We start from the raw sequence: 26835 nt of genomic DNA, 5'->3' as shown, positions 1-26835 counted from the left end.
ATTTTAATGTCTACTTTGATTTATTATTTGACCATGGAATAGTTAGATGTGTATTACTTAGTTTCCAAATACTTTTTGATTTTCAAGAACTCTTTCTTATTGATCGTTAAATATATTGAGTCATAAAATATATGTGGTATGACTTGAACCCTTTTAATTTTTTTGAGACTTGCAATATGGTTTTTAATATGGTCAATACTAGAAAATGTTCCATGTATCTTGAAAAAATATATATTCTGCTGTTGTTAGGTAGTGTGTCTACAACTGTCAATTAGGTCAAGCTGATTAATTGTTGGTTCATCCGCTAGATCTTTACTGATTTTCTTTTTACTTTGTCTATAAATTATGGAGAGCAGAGTGTTGAAATAGATGACTATAATTGTAGATTTGTTTATTTCTCTTTGTAGGTCTACAGTTTTTTTTTTCTTCAAGTACTATGAAGCTGTTTCTTTGGTGCATAAATATTTAGGATTTTCATGTCCTTTCAATAAAACGACCCTTTTTATCATTACAAAAGTATCATTTCTCTCTGGCAATCTACTTTTTCTGATATTAATATATACTACACTCTCAGCACAGTATCCTTTTGATTATTATTAGCATGGCTTTTTTTTTTTTTCCATTCTTGAAGTTGTAACCCATTTATATTCCTAAATATAAACTGAATTTCCTGTAAGCAGTATATAATTCTCCCTTTTTTATCCAGCTTTGTAAACTGCCATTTAATTGGGATTTAATCATTAAATGTGATTATCGATATGTTTAGGTTTAAATCTAGTAACTTGCTATTTGTTTTCTATTTATTTCTATCTAATCTGTTATTATCTGGTTGAGTGCTAGATGGTTTGTATTCCTATAAATATTCTTAAACTTTATTCTGGGATGCACTTAAATTGCTTGGAACAATTTAATACTTTCTAAGTTTGTCTAATAAGAAGAACCAGAGGAGGCCTTAGTCTAGTGCTAAATTTATTTCATCACCAAGGCAAAATTTATCTGAGACTCTACCTGCTACTCTACTGATTATGAGAAACGTTTACTCCATCCGGTGGAATAAGAACTCTTTCCAGCACCCTGTGCGAGCTCTGGCAATCGTTTCCTATAATCTTTTTGAGTAGTGCTTTTCTCCTCCTTGAGTAGTTTCCAAACATGCATATTCTGATCAGTACTCAGATAAGGACAGGGGGACCCTCTGTAAGTCTGTGGAGCTCTCTGAGTTGCTCTCTTTTATCTGATACTCTGCCTGTGAACTATCTTATCAACACAAAGTGTTCTGGATAACCTGCCTTATGCCCCCTCCTACTGCTGTGGACTGGAAACTCACTCCAGACAGTAAACTGGGGAAATTGTAGGGCTCACCTCATTTGTTTCACCTTTGTCATGGATCACTCTTTTGCACTGCCTGATGACCAGTGTTTAAAATTTGTTGTTTCATATATTGCTTCTACTTTTTTTTGTTTGTTTGTTTGTTTACTTTATTTTAGACAGGAGGTTGTATCTGGTCCCAGATACTCTGTCTTGGCCAGAGTCCACAGATTCGAATTTGATAGTCTTGAACCCGATAAGGAGTTTACACTCTATCTTTTCATGAAAGTAATGAGAAGTAGTTGAAGGGATATATGTGTTTTAAGAAAATAACCCTGATAATGTTAGGGAAGATAGTTTGAGGGGAGAGAGGCTAGAAGCACAATGGTTATATATGGTAGATTCTAAGTAGTTATTTGCTGGATAGTGGATGAGGGAATAAAATGAAATTGGACAAATGAACAGTCACTAGATAACCTCAAAAGTTAAGTGAGAAAATCAGGAACCAGAAGCTTTCTGAGCAAACTTAGGGAATGAGAACTCACACATGTTAAGCTTTCACTTTTACTGGGTAGAAAAGATTTGTGTTAAGTGCCTTCATTGATTACCTTGCCTTTGTGTGAAAGAGAATGAGAGGAAAATAAATAAATAAATAAATAAAAGCGAATTACTAGAAATAGGCCTGAGGCTAAGATTTGTTAACTTCGTAGCAGGCAATTATTCCTTTTCTAATGGAGATTTATTATTTATTATTATTATTATTATTATTGTTAATATTAATTTATTTTAAAGTATAAATGACATTTGTACAAGGATTATCATTTCTTCTCCCTCCTCCCTTCCTGAAAACTAAAGGAAAAAAAACAAAACTAAAGGAAAAAAGCTAGAATTCTGATGTTTTCCAAATTCTGTCTATTTCTGATCACATGTATCCCTACATTTACCCTTCTGCACAAATGATACTTAAGAAGATTGTTGAGAGGAAAAATAATCTTCCCCCTTAATGTTTTCTTATTCAGGTCTAAACACTGCTCCCATAGGTCTTAAAATTGAACTGGACAGAGACTAAAGAAACTACATTATGAACAGGCCTGCCAGGACCCCTAGGGAATAAGAAGCTAATCTATTATTTATGCTTTCTTCTTACATTATTTGGATTTTCAAGATAATCCCAAACACAATGGCCTCTGGACACTCAAACACAGGAAAAGGCAATGATTTATTGACAAATAATGTTAACAACACAAAGATAGACTGGAACAAATATAGAGAGGAATAGCCAAACTGGGGACAGATAACTGGGGACACTGTACTGGGAAAATAGGAACAAAGTCAAGTTGTTTTTATTACATCCACACAGAGCTAGCACCACCTTAAAACACAGAGCCAAGAATGTGGTATAATTTGAGGAGGAAGAGACAAAGAGTTTTTGAATATCACAATTAGAATGCATGTTATAGCGGTCATTTGCAGATGTCTTTCAAACCCATTCCTTCTTTAAGGCCTTACAAGGTGGGTGGGAAAATTTTCCTAGTGACACAGAAAAGGAAATGAATAAAAAAGAAATGAAAAGAAAAATTTAGAGATTTTAAGAAACTCGTTCTGCGTCTCATCTGTCTTATACTTTTGTACCCAATTTCTTCCCCTTGTGGTGCAAAGCCTCACAGATATCATCAAACATCCCCGTGATTCTACTCCTAGAGCCGCAGAGAGTCTTTCTGTGGGGTCTTATGATTCATTTCAAATCCTTGTCTTCTATTCTGGAGACTCCAGTTTAGCCTAGTTACCTCCTACTTGGATTGACCCTTCTGTAGAGATCACTATGTGAAGTGGTGAATGTGTTAATGATCTTGATCTTGGTAATCATTCTACTATGTGTACGTATATCAAATCATCACATCATACACTTTAAATATATACAATTATATTTGTTAATTATTTCTTATCAATTAAGATTTTTTTTTAAAAAAAGACTATTATGCTCTTAAATTTTATTAAGAATCCTACAAAGAGTTTGCTTCTGTCGGTTACATCCAGCAATATTTGCTGTATAGGAAATCAAAACTGAGAAACTTTAAAAGTATATATCACTCATTTAAAATAATGATAAATTATTCCAGGTTAACATAACATACTGAAAAATATTTTCCAAAAACAAAAGTGAGTTGTTTTACATTTTTTCAAATATCTTTGATGTGGCTTTATAAAAGATAGCTGGATTATCATATCTGGCACTGCATTGAGTCTGTTGCAAAAATAACACATAGCTTCTAGAAAATTCCTCTGTGTATCCATGAGAGTAAAACAGGCAAGTAACATATTAGTGTTATTAAGAAAATAACAGTGTTATTAAGAAAATAATAGGTTTCACCTCATGAACATACTAGTGTTATTAAGAAAATAATAGGTTTCACCTCATGAACTTCTTGAAAGAGTCTTGGTGACCTATAGGGATCCCTGGACCATACTTTGAGAACCACTGAGCTAAATCAGAGAGTGGGAGTGGGGATCCATAAGAAGAATGAATACCAAAAAAGGAGGCTACACTGGTAGTTAGGGGGCAGATGATACAGAGCATTGACAGCCCTGCTGAAGTAGTGGGACTTTATTTTGAAGGCCAGTGTTTCACAGATTGATGTTCAATGAAATGTTCTGCGTGATATTAGTAGGTATGTGCTGGAAAGGATGTTTTATTACCAAAAAGTTTGAGGAATGATGTACATTGAGGGTCCCCAACCCCTAGGCCACCTCCTAGTATCAGTCTGCGGCCAGCTGGCAAGTGAATGGAGCTTCATCTGTATTTGTAGCCGCTTTCCCAGCGCTAGAATCACCACCTCAGCTCCACCTCAGATCATCAGGCATTAGATTCTCATAGGAGTATTGTTCCCTAGTGCCAAAAATGTTGGGGACCACCTTTGTATATTGTGTCTGCTTATAAGATTCACAATGCACATAGCACATTCAAGGCTTGTAGGAATCCTGCAATAAAAAATAGAAATAAAAAAACTATGTAACCTGGTGTTTCCCAGATTACTTGAGCAAGGAAAACTTCACTCACTGCACATATTTTGACTTCTTCCAAGAAGAGTATATTGCTAGATGCTCTGCTGGGTAACCCTCAGTCAGTTCTCGGGGACCATCAAAGGGCTTTAAGCAGAGGAGTCTCAGGTGAGGGCACATTCACAGAAAAACATCTCATGCTTTTGTGTGGAGATAAAGTTTAAGGATAGAAAGACTGGAGGCAGGAGAACCAACCAGAAGGCTGTTACATGTGAGAAATGATGTTTGAGCAAAGGTTATGAGAAGAGTAAAGAAAGGAGAAGTTGGATTAAAAAGAGAATAAAGTGATCTAAATCAGCCGTCTCCAAAACAGGGGTGATCTGACCCCTTGCAGTACCAGAAGAAAATATGAGAATTTCTATTTGTTCCTTTTCTCTAATCATTTCTTAATTACTCTTTTTGTGTTTGTTTAAAATGTACCCAATTCATTAGAAGAGCAGCAATACTAAATAGCAAATCAAATGATACAAGTACTAACCCATTAGAACAGGCACTTGTCTTGGGCTGGAGCAGGGTTACACTGATGATCCAGGCATTGATGTTTTAATTGCTGTATCATGAAGAGGCCTAGGGGAGGAGGAGTTGTGGTAGCCATATTGGTGGTCGTGGCAGGGGTGGGGACAGGACACAGGGTGTCTTGAAGCACTAAACTGAACAACTGATATATAACCATACCAGTGCACACAACTGAATATCTTCCAGATAGGTATGTCTTTTAAAATATGCATATAAATATAAATTTGATTCCCTGGAATGCATGATTTTTTAGGAAATGAAGATTACAGATCTCACTGTATATAAAGGGTGCTCCTGAGGCCTATGTATAATATTCCTAGTGTGGTCTAGTCAGTGAAGCAGACAGAAGACTGTTGTCTGTCTCCCTCAGGCCATTATACTGTTGGTACAACTGAGACCCCTTCAGTAGATTCAAAGAAACTTACAAGCAACACTCAGCGACCTGAAAAATTTCCAGCTCAGCTTCAGGACTAGTTTTGCCTCTACCCTGGAAAGGCATAGGTAAAAGTAATAAAGGGATTCTGAGAATATTTTTTCATGCCTACGTAGAAACACCTTCATGAAATGTGGCTGTACTCTGGCCTAGAGGAAGCTCCTACCAACATGGTGAAACCACAGCTTCCAGGGGCAAGGGCTACCACTGGGTCTGATACAGCAAACGATAATTGCTCAAGGGTTTTTGTATCTCTTCAGTCTGGTAGCAAAGGCATGGGACAGGCCAGGCTCTGTGAGAGCGATTATGAAGTTAAAGAATGCACTGAGTGAGTAGAATAATACAGATGATCACAGAGTGCATTTAGGATTCCTCCGTTACTGGGGACCTACATGGTGCAGCTGCCCCGCCTGCCCCCATCACACAGCTTGGTTATACACAGCTCCAGGACAGAGCAAGGACCTGCATTTTATTAAGAAGGTCAGCAGTTTAACCAGTCACAAATAGGCAGGAACCCTCCAAGGTCAGACTGACAGATGGCTCAGTATCTTAACACTTTTTTGAAGTGAGATGACTAGAGAAAATGGAGAAGGAGAGAGGGAAGAGAAGCAGCAACAGCACTGAAGCAAACAAAATCTATTTGAACTTTATAAGTTAAAATATGAGGTAGTGTCTAACAACATGTGTACAACCATGTTTTGAATTCAGTAGAACCCTGTTCTTTTCAAGTTGGAAGTCAGAATCGTCTGCCCCAACCTGCCCATTCCCCGGATGCGGAAACTGAGAGCCAAAGATGTGCTTAACTGAGGTCATGGAGAAAGTTATAGCATAGCCAGCTCTGAGACCTGGATTCTCTGAGTATCTAGTCAGTGTTCCTATGTCCCCATAAAACATGGGAGGGAGGAGCCTGATGTAATTGAGTTGACTACAGAGAGTTGGAATTTTAAAAGCTTTACTCAAGAGTGTGGTATTAAAGTCAGAAAACGTCTGGCTGAAACTCTGAAGCAGTAAACAGGAAGGCTTCAGAAGGATCTCTTGGTCTCTAGCTTGTCAGTTTGTGCATTTGTAAAATAGAGAGAACCCCCACTTCATGTGCCTCACAAGACACTGAAGAATTCGATGGAGGTTATAGCAGAGGAGTACTTACGTTTGTCTCCTCCTGCATCCTTTCTCTGTAATAAACCTCATGAGCTAGAAAGAAAGTCTGCAAATTTGGGATATCAATCATTTCAGAATCCCCATTCTATCCTAAGGATTTTAGCCTTTTGGGTGCTTAAAAAAAATCTTCCAAAAAAAAAAGTGCTTTTACACACACACTCTCTCTAAATTCGACTGACCTAAGACACAATTTCTCATTTGAAGATAATTGTGTCACCATTTTATTAAAGTGCTTCACCTTCCTCTTTGCCTATTTATAGGCTCTGCCCTCTTACTTAACCTCCTGTATGTAGTGATAACAACTAACATACTGCAGATCCCTATGTCTCACAAAGTGCTTTTGTATCTGTTCTTTTGCATGGCCTTGGTAGACAAACATCTTGGGTTTGGATTCAAGGTTCATGCTTGAAAATTATTACCTTCTAAAAGCCTCAGACTTCACATTTGTTAAAACACGGGGAAAAAAAATATATATATATATATATATATATTTATATATATATATATATATATATATATATATATATATATAAAATACTGACCTCAGAAAATGATTGTTAGGATTAAATGAGAAAATTATAATAATGACTAACATTTATTGAGAATTTATTCTATGCTAAACACCATGTTAAGAATTAATGGGCATGGAGTTATTCTTTAATTTAAAAAATTATGTAAAAGTTCTCAGCAGAAATACTCAGCACAGTGCCTGGCATAGAACAGGGGTCCTCAGCCCCCAGGCCACAGACAGGTACTGGTCCATGGCTTGTTAGGAACCGGGCTGCACACCAAAAGGTGAGTGGTGAGTGAGCAAGCGAAGCTTCATCTGTATTTGCAGCTGCTATCCAGTGCTAGCATCACCACCTCAGCTGCACCTCAGAGCATCAGTCATTAGATCCTCATAGGAACACTGGTCCCTGGTGCCAAAAGTTTGGGGACTATTGGCATAGAGTATGCAATAGACAAATGTTAGCTGCTTATTTTATTACTACTACCACTAGTAACGATGGCACTATTGCTCATTAAAAGCATCAGGGAAAGTCTTAGGAAGGTGATTATTTTTAAAGAAAGAAACCTATTTTCAGGAAAGTTAAGTCACCTGCTAAGATCATGTCTTCTGCAAAATAAAGGTATGCAGGAGAATTGGAAAGAAAAGAGGGTAAGAAAAGTTATACTCCCAAATAAGTCACAAAATGCCAGCTGGGCAGCGTGAAGTAAACTTTAGGAATACAGCATACCTTGGGTTTAGCTGTGAGTGGGTTCCATTGCTGGAGACTGTGGAGACAGTCTCCCTGTTGGCTGGCCAACCCTGTTAGAAAATGTGACAAGAGACGTTAGTTTCATTTATACTCTTGAATGGCACGATTAAGCAGTCAGCTGTGCTGAATTTAACTCTGTTCCTTTTTTGGGACATTTCCTTTAAAATTAAATGCCCTGAAAGAACTTTGTAGCTTATATTTTTTCAGATATACAAATAATGTTTTTATAAACTAGATTCAAGTGACTGACTTATTCTTTACACAAACATTCACTGAACACGAGCTGTGTTCCAGATGCTCTGCTGGATATTAGACTGAAAGATTTAGAACAAGTTCTTGAAGACCTCAGACTCTTATAGCACAGACATGGAGGCCTGTATAATACAACGGGAGGGGCTTCGACTGCCAATCAAGGACTCAGATGTTTTTTGGAACAATAGGAAGTCACAGAATGATTCTAAATGGGGACTGATAGGATCCACTAGCAGGGATGCCTTTGGAGACATGAGTAGGATCCAGGCAAGGGAGGGCAAGTACGGAAACAAGGAGAATGACATCTAGGAGAATAAAGCCTGGTGATCAGTTGCGTTGAGCAGTAAGGCAGGAGAAATAGTTGAAGATATCTATAAGGAGAATGCCTTGTGCCTTCGACTTCAATGTATTCATGGAACAAATATTCACTAAGCACCTACTGTGTGTCAGACCCCATGCTGGAATTTGAGGATAGAGCAGTAAAGATCAAAGACAAATGTTAGGATAGACAGGGAAGGGGCCCATGGAAATGCAAAAGAAGGGTTCCTGCTTCTGAAAGGAAGTGATGTCTAAGAGACATCTTTAGGATGAATGAAAATCAACTAGCTGAAAAGATAGGGAAGGAGAGTGTTGGAAGCACAGAGCACATTTCATACAAAGACTCTGGACCAGGAAATTTAGTGAGTGCTCCAGAAACTGAGTGGACATTATAGAGTAGGATGAGAAGAAATGAAAATGAGGATACAGAAGAGTGTCTTAAGGAAGGCAGACAAAGCAGAATGAGGAGGAATTTCCACCATCCTTCCCATGGCCTGGGGTATCTGGGATTCTCAAAGAGACAAGAACTATCTGACAATGGAATCGGAGGACAAGGGACATGGCTTCAGTAGCTGAGATAACCACAGGGAATCTCTTTTCCTTCCCTTTCTCCTTCCCCTTGTCTTTCTCCTCCTCCTCCTCTTTCTTCTACTTCTCTCTACACCTCCCCTCACCCACACACACACACCATGCTTTTTCTCACCTCTAGTCCTTTGTATTGCTCTCCTTGCTGGAGAACTCTCCCTAGGGCTTCCTTCAGGCCATTGCTCAAGCATTACGCCTTCTCTTAAACCTTTTCAGAACCAGAATAAGCTGAGTTAGATGTTTTTTCCCCTGTGTTTCTACAGCCAGGTATTCCCACTCTGTCATTATTCCAGTTTGTCTACCTGTCTTTCCTCTTAGACTTAGAATTTCTTGTAGACAGAAGCCGTGTCTCATATGTTCTTGTATCTTCAATATCTAATTCAGTGCCTAGCATAGTTGATGTTCATAAAAAATGTCTGTTGAAATAATAAATGCAGAACTCATATCTAGTAAGTATAGCAATTCCTTTATTATCCCACACAAGTCTAAAATATCTCTGGATCACTGGCACTACTAGATTAGAATATGCTATTTAAATAATTAGGACTTAAACAATAATAAAGCTAACATAACTGCCTCTTTACTATATGCTAAAAAGACTTCTAAGTCCTTTATGTTTATTAATTCATATAATTCTTAACAGCAAATCCATACCCATTTGGTAGGTAAGGAAACCAAGGCACAGAGAGGTTAAGTAATTTGTCCAAGGCCACTCTAGTAAATGGTGGAACTAGTAAATGATGGAGCTAGGATTCAAAGCACAGCAATTTTATTCCAGATCAATATAGCCTTAGCAAAGCAATTTCACATCTACCATCTGTCCCAGTTCATTTATCACGATATAGCAATATCTATGTCTTTATTATAGATGAAGAAATCAAGGGCTGAAGAAATCAAGTTGTTACTTATAGTCTCTAAAGAAATGATAGCCAGGCTACATCCATTTCCAGCCACCTTCCACAGCCATGTTTGATTCCTGCATATGCCCAAAGAAACCACACACACACACACGCCCCCTGAGACTTTAGCCCTGGGCACTGTCTCATACCCTATCCTGGCAATCTTAGTAAAAACTAGAAATGGGGATAGTAAGGACATGTAATGCTCTTTTCAATATACAATGTAGAAGCAAGACTAGGTTCTCCACTTTCCTTCTTTGGACCCCATACTTTCCCCGTTGCCTTCCAAATTCAGAAGAAGTAGCACTCTCCAGGAAACTAGTACTCCCCACACACATACCTTCCCAGCATAGAATGAAAAAAACAAACCATAATGAGAGAAGAATTTTTTGTTGTTGTTTGTACTATCAAAAAACTCCATCCATTAATGTAATAGCTTGATTATCTTCTTAAGTTTGTCATTTTGTCTCTAATCCATATTTGAGGATTATTTCTGTTTCGAGGAAGGAGCTTTGAGTGCACTGACTAATGCCATCGCTCTTTCCAGGGCCATGTATGTCACAGCTTTGTTCCTTGTGAGTACAGCACAGTCTTATTTGTCTTTATTTTTTTCCTTTGGCTTCCACTGGAATGCATATAAATAGAGACTGGGTCAAACTCTTTCCAGATGCAATAATCAGAAAAAAAATACTTTTATCTCAATGTCTTTAAATGTTAACAGAAGTACAGTTTTAACATAAAGTTTGTATTGAGATGCTAAAGAGAAAAGTAGAGGAAAGGACTCAAATATATTCTTCATTCCTATTTGTGACTTGGATATGAACATTGGCTTCAGGTTGAAACTCGGCAGCACAAAGTATTTTAACAAAAGTAATTCGAAGCAATAAAATAGGCAGTTTGCCATTTTTATGTAAGTAATAGAAGTTCAAAAAAGACAAGTAAGAAAAAAAACCAAAGCATTATTGGTTTGGGGATCTTTATTGTACTCTCACAACTAAAAGAATTAAAGTTCCATTTTTCAAAGGCAAAATCTTTAAGATAGTTCTGAGCACAGATGGTCACAAAAGATATAAGATGAATAAGTCTGATTCCCATGTCTAGTGCATGGAGTTAATAGTTAATAATTAAAACAAAGCATTTGTAATAAATAATTAAAACAAAGTTTATATATGTTTTAAAAGAAGCGTGTATTAAGCATTCATATTGCACTAGGTGCTAAAGCAGTGGTCCCCAACCTTTTTGGCACAAGGGACCGGTGCTCCTATGAGAATCTAATGCCTGATGATCTGAGGTGGAGCTGAGATGGTGATGCTAGCACTAGGAAGCAGCTACAAATACAGATAAAGCTTTGCGTGCTCGCCCACTGCTTACCTCCTGCTGTGCAGCTCAGTTCCTAATAGGCCACAGACCCATACTGGTCTGCGACCCAGAGGTTAGGGCCCCCTGTGCTAAAAGATAAAATAAAAAAGACAAAAAAAGACAGAAGATACTGTTTTCACTTTCAAAAGAGGCTAAAAGCCATACACACAAATAATACAAGGCAAAGAAGTAAAAATGGTTAGTGCTAGGTATGGAGGTGGGATGGAAAAGTAGAGTGGCTTTGGAGTTAGAGAAACTTGCTGTAGACAAATTATGTCTCTGAGCCTTGAGTTATACATCTGAAAAATAGGAACATGTACCTTGCAGTGCTGTGGAACATTAATAATATGCAATATATGTAAAGAACCTAGTCCTCTGCCTGACTCATTACAACTATTCAGTAACTATCACCTTTCAGCCCTGTATTCCTTTGTGAACTGAGAATGGAACTAACCACTATATACTCAAATACTATTTTTTCTCCTTCTTGTAATGATGAAACAGACACAAAAAGTGAGAAAGCTAGTTGCCCAGATGGCATTACTACATGGCCAAGGCATAGTTACCCAGCAGGCTAATTTTAAAAATGGAGCCGGGATTTGATTTGGGCCTGTTTTGTCTCTCCACTGTATCAAAAATCCTCTCTACATAACTAGACAAGGCCCTGACACCCAATATTGTAAGAAACTACTCCAAAATGCTACATTTAATAGGTAGAAATGAAATATTTATAGTCTTTTTAGTATTTAATACTGTTTTCTAAGCTTCGTATAAAATAATACGTAGGGTAATACTTTTACTATTCCTATCAAAATTAATTTTGTTTACTGAAAGAACTCTTCGAGAGAAGGGAATTAAGTAGGAAGGAACTAATGAGAGGCCATGAAAAACCATCTGGAGCTTCCCCAGAAAGGGCCTATGTCTGAATGCAGGAGTGAGGATTTACCCAGGAGGGAAGCTTGTGCAGAGCTGGAGAAGGCTCTCGGGGATGGGGCCTCTAGATGCCATCATACACTAGTAATCAGCAGGAGTGGGCAATAGAATTTGTGATTTTCTTGCCAAAATGGCCATAAATAATGAATGGCGTGAGGGTAATCAAAAGCGAGGAAAGGTGGGACACTAAGTGTGATTTGCAGTCCAGTGGGAATACTTGTAATAACAGCAATGTTGAGATGCTATTTAAACACTTAACATAATTTACTGTATATATGCCAGGGACATGCATAGTATCTGGTGCAGTAGGCATTTTAGTGTCTTTATTTCAGAGATGAGAAAACTCTAGGGAGGAAAATGGAAGAGTTAGGAGTCAAAAGCCAATTATACAGACCTGAAATGTGAACCCCTGTCTGCCACTTCCCATCTGTGTGAACTTGCTGAGCCTTGGTTCCTCATTTACAAAAAGAAGATATAATTACACTGAGGTATTGAGGTAAATATTAGAGGTGGTGAATGTAGTGTCTAGCACAATTCTTGGTATGGAATAGTGCTGGATGTTCTATACAGGCACATAATAGGTGCTAAACTAATATGATGGGTGGGTGGATGGATGGATGGATGGTTGCATAGGTAGCCAGCTAGACAGAAAGACACTCTATAACTTAACCAAAAGATAACTTGTGGGCATACAACCTTGGGGGCACTGTTTTCATTTGGCTTCAAAAAGAAGTATAAGAAAAAAGTATGAATTGGTCCCATCCCAAATATTAACTGAGTATCTACTCTTTGCTAAGTGCTATTCTAAGCATTGGGGATGTAGTCATAAAACATACAAAAAAAAGAAAAAGAAAAGAAAAACCTTCCTACATGAAGCTTGCATTTATTGAGAGTCGGGGGGCGGGGAGGCGGGGAGAGGAGACAATGAACACAGCAAATAATTAATGTATATATGCATACCTTGAGGAGCTGTGACAAGGACAGTAATCCTAATCCTGGGGCTGCAGGATCACACAGACTAGAATCAAAGACTGTGCATGTCTACCATCTATACACAATAAGTAGCATGATCAAATATCCACAGCCTCAGCAATCACTTTCAGAACTCAATTTTGTTTCTCTTAATATTACGCATTTAACTGTGGCATGCATGTGGCAGAAGTGGTGCCAAAGTGCAGAGGTCCCCCACTCTGTTATAGCTGAATCACTGAGAGCCCTGAGAAGAGCTGACCTCGGAGCTTTCAGAACAATGGGAAAATTGGGGTCACTCTTTGGTCTATTGTGTTACATTAGTTGTGCTTTGGTTTTATAGTTTCATGGAAGTGAAGCAGATGGAGTCCCTGACCTTGGGTGTTGACAAGCTTAAAAATAAAAACTATTCTCCAGTCTACATATGGTATCTGGCTAATATCACATTGCAGCTAAAGGTCAGACCCTGACCAACATTCAAAAGTGATGAGGATATGTTAGCACCAATGTAATGATTATGATTCTTTTTGTTAAGCACTTAGTCTACAACCCAGACCTGTAATGAGAGATCCAAACCACAGAGAAAATATGACCTGGACCATCTATAAAACAGAAAGAGACTTAAATTCTTACCTCCTAATTATCTCTTTATCTATCTACTTCTCTCTATTCCCACAGCCATTACTCTGGATCAGACCACCGTCATCTCTCACTTAAACTGCTTCAGCAGTCCTCAGACTGGGCTCCTAGATTCCTTCAATGGTCCCCGCTGCTCTGTGGAAAAAGTATACACCCATTAGTGTGGTTTACAAAACACTTCAAGGCCTGGTCCTTCAAGACAAAAGCCTCACTACTTGCCTTTCCTCTCCTTTCTCATGCTACGGCCATACTGAATTCCTTGTACCTCCTCCAAACATGCCATATTTTCTCTAGTCATCAGATATTTGTGTCTGTTGTTTCCTCTATTTGGAATTTCCTTCTACTCTTCAGCCGGCCAGCTCACACTCGTCATTTCTCTCATTTGCAATGTTAATGTCATGTCCCTGAATTCTTAGACTAGGTTGGTGTTCCTCCCATGTACTCTCATACAACTAGACTTTCCTAATCGGTGAACATTAGTTGATTAAGTAACTGAATGTATGTAAATAAATGAAACAAACTGTCTCTCAGAGACTCGTAGTAAAGCTGCATCTTAGAACCGATATCACCGATCTTTCTGTCCTATCCACCCCAAAACTACAAAACTACAAGAAGCAAATGTGCTCACTCACATTTGGGAGTCGGTATATGGGTACAATGATGGTGCCTTTGCCCTGAGTAGCATGTCGCCCACAGGCTTTTCCCTCCTAGAACTGTATTCCCACCCTGGGGTTGTATCTATACACTTCAATCAGTAGAGCTAGACTTCTGCAGTTGATCCCTTGTTCTTTCTGCTTCAACTTACACTAGGACTTCTATGCGAATTCAGCTTTCGGAGAGGAAATGTTCTGCCTCTTGCCCAATAGGTTATAAAAAACACTAGGCTCTCTGTGTCTTTGTTCTGGTAGGTTCATCAGGGTAGAAATCTTAGCAGTCTTCTGCCCTCTACATCTTCTAGAAATAGACTTATAGAATCTTAGAGTATTTATGATAGAAAGATGCTAAAAATTATTAGATCCATACTCTATAGATTATTTTTCTCCTTCCTTCCTTCTTTTCTTCCTTCCTTTCTTCTTTTTTTTTCTCCTTTATTCCCTCTTTCTCTTTATTTTTCCTTTCTTCCTACAGTACCTATTATAAATCAGGTGATATGCTTGGAACTGGTAACTTAATCAGGTCAAAACAGTATGCTAGGTGAGGACTGGTTTGTTTATTCATTTGTTTGGCCATTTCAGGACAAGAGGCATAGAATTAAGAATTCATTAGCCTCAGTTTTTTTGAAACACTTGTGTTCTATACTGAATGTCATGTTGTCATTTAGAATGTCAGTTAAGATTAGGAAAATCAAAGTTGATGCTCAGTAAAGTTAATATGAAAGAAGTTAATATGCCTTATTACCAATAGTTTGGCACTGGATCCAGCAGACAGTTAATGCTAAATAAATATTTGTTAGATAATCTCTCCTCTTATTTTAAACAATATTTCTCACCTTGTCCAATCTGCTAGTTTTTCTTCAAAATGCCTTTGACATGACCAAAAAGTAAGTGTATCATCAAAAGCCAAAAAGAAAGAGAACCAACATATATTAAGTGACAGATTTTATACAACACCTATGCTACTTATGGTATCTCATTTATTTTCACTGTGATCTTCCAAGTCACATAATAAACCACCCTGTTTTTCAGATGAAAGGACTTATAGCATATAGAGGTTTGGTGACTTTCATGATGTGCCACAGCTGGTACCTGTGAAGCCAGCCAAGGTCCGTGTAATATTCTTGGTTGTACATGTGATTTGAACAATTAGAATTCTGGAATTAATATACACAGCTTAATAGGAATAAGAATCCCGACTTATAGGTGACCGTTTTAATCAGTCAGGGATGATTTTTATTTTTAAATTTTGATTTTCCTATTAAAAAAAAAAGTCTCATTACTTCAAATGCAAGACTATATCTTGAATGATTATATCTAAAATTCACCTCTGTTTTTTTCTGAAATTTACATCTCCAAGGATCTTGTTCTTTCTCTGTGATTAAGAAGGCTTTTTATGCCAACTCTCAAATTCTGGCAGCCTTGAGATTTGATTAGCTCTAATTTTGATATTTCCTTTTAACTTACATCAAGTTTGAGCATATAACCTCCCCCTTCATTTTATTGCTACTGCCAAGCAGTGTTTCCCATAGTTAACTCTTGTCACTCTCACTGTGAGACCGTCGTACCTGGATTTGTTGAGGTGACACCCCACCTTCTCTACCTTTCCACCTCCAGCATATTAGTTAGACTACTGATTTTAAGTTACAGAAACCTGGCTGAAGTAGTTTGAACAAAAATGTGGGATTTAAGAGTAAAAAAACTCTCATGAAAAACAAGGTCAAGAATGCAGGTGAAGCTCAGAATGCTACCTGTACTCTCTCCATCTTTCATCTATGGCCCTCTCTACATGGCCACTTTATTCTTCTCCTTCTGAGGACTAACTTTCTTTGGTCTCTTGTCCACATGGAAAAAGACGTGGTCATTTCCAGTTCCCAAATGTAAATGTTACAATCCAGCCACCTAAAGAAGCTAATCCTCTTGGTCTAATTTCTAAAATGCTGGAAGGGGAGGCAGGGACTCTGAGTAGCAAAATGGCAGCACTTGGTCCAGGCAACTATATCCTGAAAGGTAGTATTCTTATTCAAAGTGACTGCCAGGGGTCTACTGTATGGAAGGGTTGGAGTGGCTTTAAGGAAGAGAATTATAAACTGACTGGACCCTAAAATAAGTCCCCTACTTTCTCCTCATTAAATTACCAATATTCTACAGTCCACTAACAGTGAGGAAGGGGCAGCCAGAGGTAGAGACTTAAAAATCATGGTGATAGTTTATAGCGAACTCCCAGGGGAACTGGCAGAGGGGGGAACCACGAGGGCAGTGACTACATCTCTCTGTTCAAAGTTGTGTTCTTAGAGCCTCACATGGTGCCCAAAACTCTGTGGACAGGAGAGAGCTGCCAATTAAATAATGTGTAAACCTCAAGAGAGAAGTATTGTTCATTATACCCCCTCACTGGTGCAAAAAGGAAAGTAAGAAATGAAGAAAAACAAATGGGAGAAAGTATTTTCCAAGTTAACATATCAGTGATAGCACTGGAGGATATTTGCTTTCAGAATGGCACGTAGCACTTGTCTTGCTCCAGATGAGTGCTGGATAAGCATTTTCAGTGTCTAATATTTTGAAAGTGACACTAGTGCTTGGAGATGTGTTTTTAAGGCTTTTCAGGCAAATCCTGTACATAAGCCAAGAAGCTATGCATATTTAAAAATATATGTTTGCTGTTGAAGAGCCTTTCTCAAAATAGGCAGGATTGAAACAGATGAGTAATTCCATGAGTTTGAAATAATTAAAAACTATTCTCTATACATAAATTTTCTATTCTAAAAATTCACAGATTATTTTCTATAGCAATCTAGATCATCAAAATGAAATATTTTCAAAATATGTCCATTTCAGTGGATATTTTGTTGTTTTTTTACAAATTCTTGATTTGCTTTATTATTGCTTAATCATTGTGTCTATTTGTAAGGTATACACTTTACTCACCTGGACTTTATGTACCTTGTAAAATGAATATAGATAGTAGTTCTGGGAAGAAGTGGGGAGAGGAGAGAGAAGTAATAAAAACATTCTTTAATTTGAAATCCCATGCATAAGTTTCCTGTTAAGTTACTCTTTGTTCTCAGTCCACTGACTTTTTTCTTAAAATGTGAGATTGAATTCAGTGATCTCTAAAATTTGCTTATACTCTATTATCTTACAATTGTTCAACCAAAAAGTACTTATTGATGAAGAACAGTTTTCCAGGAAGAAATACTAAAAAATAATTTTATGTATGAGAAAGACTTATGAAAAAGCAATCTTACTGTAGCATTGTTTGTAATAGAAGAAATGTAAAAACAACCTAAACAGCCAATATTAAAAAAAAAAAATGATCACATAAAACTCATGGTCTTTTCCAGAGAGAATGTGGTAAAGTAATCTGAAATTATGATTTTGAGAACCACCTAAAAACCTGGGTTTTATACGTAACCACATGCTGAAGAGCTATGAGCAAGGGTATGACAATTAAGCCTAATGTAACATTGGACTCATGTGCTTCAGTAGAAACACAGTATCTGAAATTAGGAAGGTAACAGTGCCTCGGTGCTTTTGGGGCAAACCACACTTGAAATAGGAAAGTCACAAGCAATGGAGAGGAAACCAGAAATGGTATCACATGAGCTGGAGGAACTCAATATGTTCAACTGGAAGAGGAGAAAATTCAGGGATTTAAACTGTAGCGTTGCCATGAACAAAAGGGAATAGACTGATTTGTAGAGCCACATGGGGGAAAATTAGGACCATTCAGTGGAAGCTCTTAGAAGATCAATCTCAACATAAGAGATCAAAGAATATTGTAAAAATCCAAGAGAGTGATGTATTGCCTGTGGAGAAAGTAAGTGCTCCATCATTGGAGATGTGCAGTGTGAGCCTGTAGAGATGGGGATGTAGAAAACTCTGAAGGACTAGATAGGTGAGGACAAAGACCTTTAAAGTTCTTTCCAACCATAAGATTTGGCAGTCTTAGGAACTCTGGAAAAAAACAGATTCAAGGCAGGGAGTTGAACAAAAAAGAATATCATATGACCCTTTTTTATAGGTTAACTCTCAATGACCTATTTAACCTCATTATCTTCCTATTTGACCCACTAAAGCCACCAACATAACTCAGAAGCTGTCTGTTTCCCCTAGCATTCCTAATTGGGCTACTGCAGTTTCTTTTCACTGTTGTATTGAGTTTATAGTCTCCCTTTACACAGAATTTCATAGAAAAGATTCTATCACCTCCCTAATGAGCTCAAACGAGTAGACAGATCTAGGACAAATGGATAAACATGTTTATATTTTAAACTTTTTCCATTTATAGAAGCAATATTCCTTCACTAAATAAAAATGTAAAAAATCTAGAAAAGTAAAAAAGTAGGAAGAAGCCTAAACAACCAATATAAAATGTACCAAAAAAAGTTAACATTTTGGCTAATCCTTCTTGTCTTGTTCTATGCTCTTGTAGCATATAGATTTCATTTAAAATAATAGAGATCTTTCTGTGTGTGATCTTCTAATAAATAATTAAATTAGCTTCTTCAAGTGTTAAAAACTTCTCTTCATAGAAAAGACTGAATAACTAGCTGTCAGGAATATTGTATAGGGAGGTGCCATTTTTAGGTAAGACGATGATCTAGATCAGGAGTTGACAAACTTTTTATCTGAGGGTCCAGATAGTAAATATTTTAGGCTTCATGGGTCATACTGTTTTGTTCCAAATACTCAACTCTGGTATTATAACACAAAAGCAACCAAAGACAATATGTAAACAAACAGGTTATGGCTGTGTTCCAATAAAACTTTATCATAATAGGAGATGGTCTGTATTTAGCCTTGGGTCTGTAGTTTGCCAACTTCTTAAACGAAATTAAATGGCTTAGCTAAAACAAAGAGTTTTGAAGTTCTTATTTTAAAAAAGAGCTGAAAACTTTATTTAAAACTAAGAAGTATTCTAGCAAATTCCTATGGTGACATGCGTTAAGAGTCAAGTTCAAAGAAGTCCACTTACACAGGTCTCTTTAGGCAAATTCCAATTTGAGGTAATTAGGTACCAGGAACCCAAGCTAGAAGGTTGAATAATAAATAATCTTGAGAACAGAATAGGTTTAGAGAATCAAGGCAAGTCATTTGTTCCATAGGAAGACAGAATCTAGGCAAGAACAGAGAGTAAATATTTATAATGAATGCAGCTCAGTGCCTGGTATATAAGTGCTTGATAAATGTTGACTAAATTATTCACTTGCTCTGTCATATGCTAATTCACTCAGACTATATAGTTATGATGAGATACTCATTGAGCACTTATTATATGGCAGTAATTCTATTAGGTACTGACACTATAGCAATAATTAAGATCTAAAACAAAATAATAAAGACCAGAATTTTTGGCAAATTATCACAACCCAAGCTGCTAAATGCTAAGGTAGAATTAGCAATAAGGTGCTGTAAGAACATGGTAAGGATGCACCTAATGAGCCTGAGTGTCAGGAGAACCTTTCTGAGAAGATGTAACTGAATGAAACAGGACAAAAGTTTTTGTGGGAACCTGTAAGGAGTCTTCATACTCAGTGGCCTTTGGATGAGGGCGATTGTGTAACTTTCTAGTGATGCAAATGAGTTAGTAAGGCAGAGAAGGAGATAGCAAATTAGGAAGGCAAGGAGGCTGGGATCAGGTCCTGAAGAGCCCTATCAACCCTAGTAAAGAGTTTTTCCTTGACCCTCAAACTGAGAAGCTATTCAAGCAGAGAAGTAACTTGACAAGATCTGCATTTTAAGAAGATCAGAAAAAAAATACATTTAAAGGCATGTTAGAGGATTTTAATCAAAACGTTGCTAGTTATTTCTCACTGAGGGATGGAACTGGCCTCAGTATGTGGGCCAGAAAGGATAGCTATACAATAGATGTATGGGATTGGGGCAGATTTAGGAAAAGCAAAGCAGTTCTAATGTACACTCCCCTTCCCTTCCCATCCTACACCCAAGACTGCCTTACAATATGGTTCTATCAAAATGTAGCCAGCTATATTCCTTGTTCACAAATATCTCCATTTCCATAAAAGTGATAATACTTCCTTTTTCTCTTTACAGATCAGTCATTGAGAGAGCTTGGGTTTGTCACAGGTCCCTCTACCCAATAACTGGTTATGTTGGTGAGTAATATGGTTCTTTATTTCCTATTTGTCACTTTGGGTCATGTGCCTTTCATGATAAAAGCTTGACTTGATTAATGCTCTTTATTCTTGGGTCATTTTTTATTTATGATTCTCAAACCTCCCCTCAAAGTCTTCAGAGTCTTGCTTTGTAGCTAGGATACTCCACTAGGTATATCGGTAACCCTTTAGGCCCTCTGTGCATTGCTGTAGAGTTGTGTATAAACCGTATGTTTGTGAAGGATATATAAAATTTTAATCCTCTAGAGAACTTTTATGTCTAAAGAAATCCTGTTACAAAATGGCAAATATATCTGAAAAATTAATAATTACTCCTTTTTCATCATCTTCAAAAAAGTGATCATTTATTCACACTGGAAGTATACCTTATGTTTAATAATCAAATTTTGCTAACTGCTTTGATATGATGTCATCGAAATGTTGGTGAGAAGATACAGAGTTTGCCCCATAATGGAAAAATATCAAAGGGTGGACATTAAAATGAGATATTTCAAAATTTCTTAAAAAGATCTTCGACCTTCGCATAAGCTGTATTCCCATGGTAAAATGGAACATATTTCCAGGCATTTTATCTCTTCTGGTCTCTTCATCAGAGCCTGTTTTGTTGTTGTTGAATGATTGACTGAGATATTGTCCTGGTTATTTGTTCTTTTTATTTTTTTGTTTTTTTGAGGGAAGTTGATTTGAAGTTTTGTTTATTGGTAGGCACAATACCTAGATGCGTGTGATAAGAAGCTTATCTTTTGTTTCTATAAAGGAAAGAATTCATTCTGGAGACTAAGTTGTTTCTTGCTTTTAGTGAAAAATATTTCTTGATGCGTGAATGCAGATTGGGAATAATAAATGTACTCGGAAAGCACAGTTAACACATTTTTTTTCATACTCACACATTTTGCCTGTACTACTACCAATAATTTGGAGAAAACAGAAAGAGGTTTGAAATATAATTCACTTTACAGTAATTGGTTTCTTTTTGTAGTTTTCTTTTCTTTGTATTAACACCTTTGTCAATGTTTCACTACCTCTTTATGCACTTCTGGAGCAAAAATTTTTTAATTTTCTGGAGCAGCTATAATTTTCCATCCTTGTTCCTAGTGACATATTTGGAGTCTTAGATTTTACGCTCCAATTTTTGATTGAGAATATAAAGTCAATGAATGTCTTCTACAACCTGTTTACGTATTCCTCCCTCCTCACATTCCCATCGCCATATCATAAATGCCTTAGTATTTTTACTTTTGGTTTTAAGCCAATTCCATTTCTATTTTTCCCATCCAAGTACAAAGTAATCACTTTTGGATTGTCAGCACATTGTTGAAAACATTTGTACACTCAAACTTTTTCATTTTTTAACATCATAAAAAAACAAAATCAGAATTTCAATTACCTTGGTAAAACATATTGCGTACATCTCAAAATCCCAAAATGCCATCTAAAATAAGTTGCAAGGAACATTTCTGTTGTGTCCCTCAGCATACCTGTAGGAAATTATTTGCATCCAGTTCAGTTGCTAACAATAGAGGGCAGAACATCAAATGTTTCGGTATAATTATTCGCATAACAGGGAGATGGTACATTCACCTCATTTGAAATCAGTTTTTCCCTTTATGGCAAGTTGGATAGAAAACTTGTCCATTATCTCAACAAAAATATTTCTGTAAATGTTCTATAGAACAATCGGAAGATAATAGTGTTAGTACCATAAGAATGATTACCCATTCAGATGATGTGTTTTGACCTTTTTCCTCAGGTTTTTGAATGGTCTGGTGGATTCTAACTTTCTCATGTGACACTCTTAAAATCTAAAAGAAATAATCTAAGACAGGCGATCAATGAATGCTTTGCTTCACTTTGAAGCTAAAATTTATTAACCCAAGATTAAAGACAAATCTGTTCTCATCTGGCATTTACCTTTAATTTTAAATGCTTGATAGCCACTTAATAAATAATTCACATTGGGCCAATGTTTTAAATGTCTGTATTGATGTGACATGAATGTTGTCAAAATTAAATTATTACATATATATTATTCTGCAACGGTATTGCAGTCATATACTCATTATGTTTTTCTTAGTTCAGATGTCTTGGACCACTAGTATCTCTTATTTAAAATGTATACCCATATCAGAAATGTAAGTCTTTTGCCTCAGAGTTAAACCTTGTTCTTGGTCAGATTTCTCTCAGTTCTGGAAATTATAGGATTCTAATGGTTACTCTCATATCTTTAGTGATTCCCACCAGGGTAGGAAACTTGGGTTAACTATTTGATTGTGGAGCCTCCAGAGTCCAGGATTAGGGCATCATATTTCCTTAATTTTAAGACAGTCAATTGTGAAATGGACCGTTAATTCAATTACAGTGTTTGGGGCAGTTATTGGTTTAGAGCGGATGAAAATAAATGTGCAAATTAACTTTAAAAAACCTAATCAACATCATTAATTTATCTACCCACACATGCACCACTTATTTTAAGTGTTACCATCAAAATTTGACTCTAAACCTCATTATCACTCAGGATCCTTTGGAATCTGTTGGCAGTCAGTAGCTACGCACTGTGTCATGGGGCGAGTTTGGTTTTCATCTCCTATTCTCTTTAACAGCTTTACAAATGACAGTGAGATGTCAAGGCAAGTGGAGGGAGACTGCCAGGTGATCTGCATTCGCTATATGATTAAATTCATAGTTTTTTCTTTTTTGCTTAATTGAACTAATTATCTCTAGAGATTTCTCTTAGTATGCTTCTGACACACTACAGTCACCTAAGTCTTCTTGAAACATGACCTCTCAGCATCTACCTCTATTAAGATTTGAAAATTCTGTGACTCACTTAAAGATATTTAGTGATTTTCACTGCCTTTGACTGCACTGCCTGCAATGTGCAGATCATTCTCTGCATATTTTAACTTCTTGCCATAATGTGACATCATAATACAATCTTTCTGAGGACGTTGTAAGCAATTAGTCTATATCTAAATTCAATGTAAAATTGAAAATGTGGTACTACCGACGCACATATCGCATCTGAGATTTCGGTCTGAACAGATCTACCTTCTATATACTGCCAAGTCCATACATATACTGGCAATAACAACTAGGTCACAAATTATTCCTCTTCCTAGTAGCTAGAAAGTCCTTTCCAGCATCCCTTGTAACACACATTCAGATTTCATAATCATTAAAATATGAAGAAAGTGTTTCCCTTAGAATTAAGGAAATAGAGCAATTAACATTTCAAAGGACAAGTGTCTCCAGTATAAACATACAAGAAAGACCTAGGCTAGGGCACACACTGCAGTACCTATAGAGACTGTTACCAACAGTATCTTCCTCTTTTGTTCTTTCTTATTTCCCTCTTCTCCTTTCTCCCTCTTACTCTTCTGTATAATTTTATGTGTATGCTTCTCTTCCTTTGTTTATCTGTTTATCTTTCTCTTTGGAGAAAACTTACTATTAATCTTTGTGTGATAATTTTTATTACGAACTGTAATATAATAGTTTGGAGTTGGGGTATCCATTTACTGTGAGTCTATCACTAGGGTGACCATACATCTGGCCCAGAACAATTTGTGTATATCTTTTGTCCCTGTGCAATTATTAATCAGGCTCTCATTAGCTCTCAGGAGTGTCCATGTTTCACTGATTGATTCTGTGAATGTGTAGAAGAGCCCCAATCCAATCATAAAATGCTTTTAGCTGAGCATGCACCTGTACAGCCCTTATGCCCATCAATACACATGGCCAAAGACTGTGGGAGTGTCATTTTCCTTATGACAAACAGAGAAAACGAAGCTGGGTATAAGTTATCCAAGGGAACTAAAGAAGGGGTTTTGGAGGCCTCGACTAGGAAGATGACAAGGACTCTTGCAGACAGATCTAGGTGGTGAGAAATAAAGTGAAAGTGGCAGTAAAGAGGCAAATCGATCTGGATCTGAGAAGGCAGGAAGCCAGGCTGGAGCCCCTGGGTATATACCAGCCCTGTGGTGCCCATCCTTAGCTCTTGCAGAGTCAGAAACCTGTGTTTTATGAGTATCATAGTGGCTCTTGTTTTCCTCATTTTCTTTGTTTTTTTTTTTTTCCCTTTGGGTTTCCCTCAGTGTTTAGCAATGTTATTTTGAGAGACATCAGGTGCTCCACTACACAACTCCACAAAGATATTTCTCCACCCTGAGGCTAGGTTTTAAAAGTAGGTCATACTTTTGGGAACCAGGATCACCCCAGGAGTATCAGGGATCCCAAACTTCAGGGAAAACAAAATTCGCCAGGATATAGTCCTAACCGTCTAGATACTTTAAAAGTGAGCCAGGGTCTGTGCATTGTTTAATGAGCAGACTATTCCCTAGTGTCCCTCCCTCTCAATTTGCTTTCCTCTCTCCCTACATTCTCTTCCATGTTTTTTTTCTATTTTATCTTCCAGTCCCATCCATTCCCCTTCCATTTCTCTCTTTTCACTAACTGTAATACATCTTAGATAGAATTTGGTGACCCGCCTCTTACTTGTAAAGACAAGCAAATTAATTGTTTTAAACTGTCTCAATGTAATCGAAGGAAAAATGATATTGATTTTGAACTAAAATATTTTTATTTTATTTTAAATTCATACGTCACTAACTGACTAGTTAAAATTTTACTTCTAGTGTGCAGGGCTTTAATGATCTGTTTTTTTTTTTCTCTCATAATATGGCTACAATGGCTAAGCATGAAGCTGGAAAACCAAACTCCATACAGAGGAGGAGGCCAGGGAAGCATATTGGATACTAGATGTATGCTGTGTATTGTGGTGAGGGTTAGGCTCATCCAGGCAGCGGGGTGTTCTAGAGACCATTCAATCATACTTCAACAAATATTTATAGGGTGTCTACTGGGTATCAGCTCCTTCTGGGCCCTGGGAGGTCAGTGATGAAAAAGATGATTAGGTAGAACTCAAAGATAGAGCATGAAGATCAATAAACAGCACAAGTGTAGAAGATGGAGAGATTTGACTTCAAAGTCTGACTTTGCCATTTACTTGTGTAGATTGCTGCATTGTCTTCATAGCTCCGATCCTCAGCTTCCCTAGTGGGGGTGCACATGACTAGTCAGAGTGAAACGATTCATCTGAATTCATTTGCGTCTTTTGAGAGATAGATGAGTGTCATGGTGGGGTTTTTTTGTTTGTTTGTTTGTTTTTACAGATATCTATTATTCCATTACATTAGTTCAAACTGTTTCCTTTCTGGTGCCTATGTGACCAGCTCCCGGTAAAAAATCTTAGGCTCCGATTCTCTAATGGGCTTCCCTAGGCAAAAACATCACACACACATTACTGCATTTTTGTTGCTGAGGGAGCAGTGTGCTCCGTGTGTCCCCTCACAGGGGGAAGAGAGCATGAGGAAACTTGCACATAAATTCCTCCAGACTCTGCCTGTGTCATTCCCTTATGATCCAGTTGCATAATCTTTACTATATTACTGTAATAAATCTTAGCCATCAGTACAACTGAAAAAAAAAATTCCTTTCTGTACAGATCTGGCATCAAAGTTGAACAAACAAAATAGAAATAACAAGTGTCGGTGAGGATCTGGAGAAATTGGAACCCTTGTGCACTGTTGATGAGAATGTAAACTAGTGCAGCCACTGTGGGAAATGGTATGGTTGTTCCTCTAACATTTAAAAATGGAATTATCATGTAATCTAGCAACTGTACTTCTGGGTATAGACTCAAAATAATTAAGAAAAGGATTTCAAAGGGATATTTGTACACCCATGTTTGTAGCGGCCTTATTCACAATAGCTAAAATGTGGAAGCGACCCAAGTATCCATTAATGGATGAATGGATAAGCAAAGGTGAGATATATAGACATTGGAATATTATTCAGCCTTAAAAAGAAGTTCTAACACATGCTACAACATAAATGAAACTTGAGCAAATTATGCTAAGTGAAATAAGCCTTTCACGAAAAAAATACTCTGTGATTCTACTTATATGAGATACTTAGAATAGTCAAATTAAGAGACAGAAAATAGAGTGGTGGTTGCTAGTTACTGAGGGGAAAAGAGAACAAAAAGTTATTGTTTAGTGGGTACTGAGTTTTAGTTTTGCAAAATTAAAAGAGTTCTTGAAAAGGATAGTGGTGATGGTTGCGCAAAAATATGATTGTACTTAATGCCACTAAACTGTCACTTAAAAATGGTTAAGATAGTAAATGTTATGTTTATTAAGATAGTAAATGTTAATACAAAAAAAATTCTTACTCTATGGGATTGATTTGAGTCCTTTGTTGAAAAATAAAATGACTATAAATGCGAATCTATTTCCATCTCTCTATTCTGTTCCATTGATCTATATATTGATTTTCATATCAAGACCACATTCCCTT

At 37.1% G+C, this 26835-nt stretch overlaps 1 long non-coding RNA gene across 2 annotated transcripts in view; it reads left to right on the top strand.

Annotated features, from left to right (window-relative positions):
• The window catches only part of LOC120590409 (uncharacterized), a 672254-nt gene extending 651609 nt beyond the window's left edge, over positions 1-20645 (top strand). For both annotated transcript variants that reach the window (XR_005649711.1, XR_005649714.1), the window contains one exon: positions 20396-20645. This is a non-coding gene — a long non-coding RNA (uncharacterized LOC120590409). The remainder of the gene's footprint in view (positions 1-20395) is intronic.
• Positions 20646-26835: the final 6190 nt, after the last annotated feature.

Source organism: Pteropus medius, unplaced genomic scaffold, assembly GCF_902729225.1.
Source record: "Pteropus medius unplaced genomic scaffold, Ma_sr-lr_union100, whole genome shotgun sequence".
Taxonomy (NCBI): domain Eukaryota; kingdom Metazoa; phylum Chordata; class Mammalia; order Chiroptera; family Pteropodidae; genus Pteropus; species Pteropus medius.
This window is presented reverse-complemented; position numbering and strand designations above follow the sequence as displayed.